This window comes from Fukomys damarensis, unplaced genomic scaffold, assembly GCF_012274545.1.
Source record: "Fukomys damarensis isolate Sample0158 unplaced genomic scaffold, DMR_v1.0_HiC HiC_scaffold_8, whole genome shotgun sequence".
NCBI lineage: Eukaryota > Metazoa > Chordata > Mammalia > Rodentia > Bathyergidae > Fukomys > Fukomys damarensis.
In genome coordinates, this window is record NW_022900920.1 from 15,407,356 (window position 1) to 15,411,471 (window position 4,116).

A 4,116-nucleotide genomic window follows, 5' to 3' on the forward strand; every position below is an offset into this window, starting at 1 on the left:
TAAAAAAAAAAAAAAAAAAAAAAAAAAAATGGGTATAGAAATACGTGGAAAAATGTGATAGTGAAGTAATACAACAATATGTCCAGAACACATCCTGGTCTCCTCTTCAGAGTTGGCCATTTAAAATACTTTCTATGAATTCAAATGATAATTCTTATTCTCAGCTTTACCAGTTTCCATGTATAATGACAATATTTACTATATGGAAACTGTAATTGAATCATCACTTTAGTAAGAAAGAATAAAAAGGTATGAAAGTGGATATAGAAATGCATTTAAACATGACATTTGTTTATAAAACTAAGACTTGCTAACTCTGGATCCATTTTGAATAGGAGGTTATTGTTTTCATAGTATGTAATAACTAGCTTACTCTGAAGAGAGCTTGGTTAAACAATAAAACATTGTTACTGACTTGGTTCCTGTGTACTCTGCAAAAATTTTATTTTTAATTTGATTCATATTTTGAAAATACTCATAATTGGCTTCTTAAAGAAAATATTGTAAAGAAAATATTGTAACCAAAAAAGACCTCTACTCCTATAGTAAATAGTAGGGAAATATAAATGGTATCTGCCCACAAAAACACCAAGTGCCAAGTTAACTTAATGAGCCCTCTGCTCTCCCAATGCTAGAAAGCCATTAAAAATGAGTGCTTGTAGTTTGTTGTACAGCCAATCTAGGCTCATCTTTAAGACACTTTATCCAAACAGTAACTCTGTTGTCAAATCTTGTGACACTAAAATTCCGTTTTTTCCTTTGTTGCTTAAATTATTCACTGCTCAGATCAATTCTAGTGCAATTTTCAAATTCATAACTTGGTTCTAGTGCTTGTCAGTTTCCAGAAAGAAACAAGTTGTCATTTGTAAGCTTTGTGATTATTTTTTCTTCTATTTTAGTCTTCAAATAAAAGCAATATTCCAAAATAGAAAATGAAAAAAATTCATTAAACAAAGAAAAAGAACTCTCCTTAAAACCAGCTTATTAACTGTGTATTAAATGGGCCAAATAATGATAATTATTTTCTAATAAAGATGGATGTTTTGAAGGTGCGTTTTAATTTAAACATGAGAAAGATTGTTTTTCATACTTACAAACTAGAATGTAAAATTCTAATTTTCCTATTACTTAAAGAGCACAGTTGGTTCCAAAGGTGTTAATGCTTAAAGGCTATAATTAACTCTGAATGCACTAAAATTTTTAAAACAAATCTACCTTAGAAACTTTTGGGATTATTCTTTTTAAAAGATCTAAGGTTTTATTTAAATTTTCTGAGTTAAATTCTGTATTTGAAAAAACATTAGGGTCTTCCCTAACGTACTGAATATGTTCCTCTCATCTTATTTTTAATCAAGTATTTTATAGAAATGAGTTGGAAAATTTAACATGCACTATTTAGAGTACTTTGCCACTAACAGGCAATGTTCTGAAACTAAATTTATTTTTGTTCAGTGAACATAAGTTTAGATTTTTAAAGTTGGTAGATAATTTATCTCCACTAATATTTTTTTAAGAAACTGTGAAGAGATTAACAGGGAATAATTTTATTTCAGATTTTTCTATCGTAGTATGTAGCTGCAACTTCTTAAAATTCAAGTAAAGGCTAGCCTTTTACTTTGAAAACATTTCCAGTGGTTATTTCCAGTGCTATTTCATTTTGGAAATAAATGTTTGCCATTCACCTGCAGAATCATTCGACAAAGGGAATATTACTTAAAAAATAGAGAAAAACCTCAATTTAAGTTCTATAAAAATATTTATCAAATGAATGTGTTGAAAAACTTTTTAATTCCCTGCTAAAGACTTTTTCTTTAGTCTTAGAGGGTATATGCTTTCTAGAACTTGTTTTTTGTTAATATGTACTTTGATGTAAGAACATATTTTGTATGTAAAGCATAAATCTTGCATTATGGTTGTAACATATTGTTTAGGGATCCAAAAAACAGGTTAACGCTGAAATAACTAGTATGTAGTTCATATTGTGAATGAAGCTTTGCTTTTGTAATATATGAATAAAAAATAACACTTTCTCTTATGACCCCAATTTTTCTTTTTCGAAAACTATCAAATTAGTTTTGTAGTAATTTTCTGATATATAACTTGTTAATAAAAGAAAAAGATCTTGTGGCTACACTGGTTCAAATTTATGGAATGCCTTACCATGAAAAGATCACAAGTTACAAATAGCTACATACATACATATATATATATATATGTTCATGCAGCTGGTCTCCATCTAGTTTCTTCTCTTTATTCAAGATTCATTTAACCTGACTCCTGCACCCTGTGAGTTCTGTCATATTCTGAGGGTTCTGTCACATACATGAGGAAGGCTGCCCCAGATGCTTAATTATCTTTTTTCTTCTTTTTTGGTACCAGGAATCAAACTCTGAGCCTTCAGCTTGCTAGGTAGGCAGTGCACTACTCTGGTACATCCTTGATCCTTTTTGAAAGAATGGTGTTTGTGGATTCATGTGTTAAGAAACATCCTGTAGCTGGGCATGGTGGCACATGCCTGTAATCCCAGCACTTGGGAGGCTGAGGCAGGAGGATCGCTGTGAGTTCGAGACCAGCCTGGGCTACATAGCTCCAGGTCAGTCTCAGTTACATAGTGAGACCCTGTCTCAGTGCCCCCGTCAAAGAAACATCCTGTAACACAAATTATTCTTTTAACTTGTTTGCAAATGCTTATCAAAATCAGATCTATTATTGGTAATTCAGAAGTTTTAATGTTAGTGTTGCTTTGAAAAATATTTCTGTACAATATTATCTTTCTCATTACAAAAAAAAGAAATGACATCTGATACATCAGTGGTTTGTTGAAAGCACAGTTTTCCTTGCCTTAAGTCTTCCAAAATTTCTGATTTGAGCTTGTTAAGTTCTTCTGCTAGAAGCTTCAAGTTGTTAGGAAGTACTTGTTCATCTACAATTTAAAAATTTTTTCTCAGATTATTTCTGTAAATCAATCTGGGCTACTTGATGACATCAGAAAAGTAATTTTTTTTTCAGTACAGGGGATGGAACTCAAGACCTTGAGCTTGCAGGGCAGGCACAGTGTCACTCAGCTACATCCCCAGACCAGAAAACTAACTTGATTACATCAGACAAACCAGTCAGATTCTTTTATAAGTGATAATGAGTTGGAATAATTTATAGACAAAAGGTCATATTAATGTTACACAAGAAAATCATTTTGAACAGTTCAAGGAATTTAAATAACTTGCTATGAAGTATGTGAGCAGAAAAAGACAAACCTAAAAGACTTTTTGCTGTTGACAAGACCTAAGGCAACAATATATCTTTTGCCTGGAAAGGCAAAAAAGCAAAAATACAAAATGACAATTAGGTTTTGAACTAAGAAATAATATCTTGAAATTTGTCCAATATAACTTTCTACAATGACAGAAATGTTCTATATCTGCTGCATTTAGTACACTAGCTGCTAGCCATATGGGCAGTGTTACTGCGAATCTGAAGATCTGTTCGATAGCTTTATTGATACATAATTCACTTTATTGATACTGTAAATCCATCTAAACTATACTGCAATTTTTAGTGTATTCACAGATGCATGCAACCATCAATACAGTCAATTTTGGAATATTCTTATAGCCCAAAACACAATACCCTTCAGCTGTCACCTTGCTAAACCCACTCTAATCCCTACGCAACCAGTAACCTACTCTGTCCCAAGATTTCCCTGTTCTGGAATTTTATATGGCAGGAGTCACATAGTATGTGGTGTTTTATGACTTTCATTTTGCATATTTTCGAGGTTCTCCATGTTATATCCCATAACAGCAATCCATTTTTGTATATAGTTTCACTATATTTTGTTTATCCATTTATCAGCTGTTTTCACCTTTGGACTGTTCTAAACACTGCTTTTATAAACTTTTTTTCGTTTTTCATCTTTCTTTTTTGACAATATTGGGGATTTAACTCAGGGCTTTCACACTGAGCTACATCCCCAGGCCTTTTTGTTCTTTTTGTTTTGTTCTGTTGTTTTTTTGAGACTGGGTCAGGCTATGTAGTTCAGGCTGGCCTTGAACTCACTATGTAGCCCAGGCTGGCCTCCTCCTGCCTGAGCCTCCCAAATGCTGGGATTATAGGCAT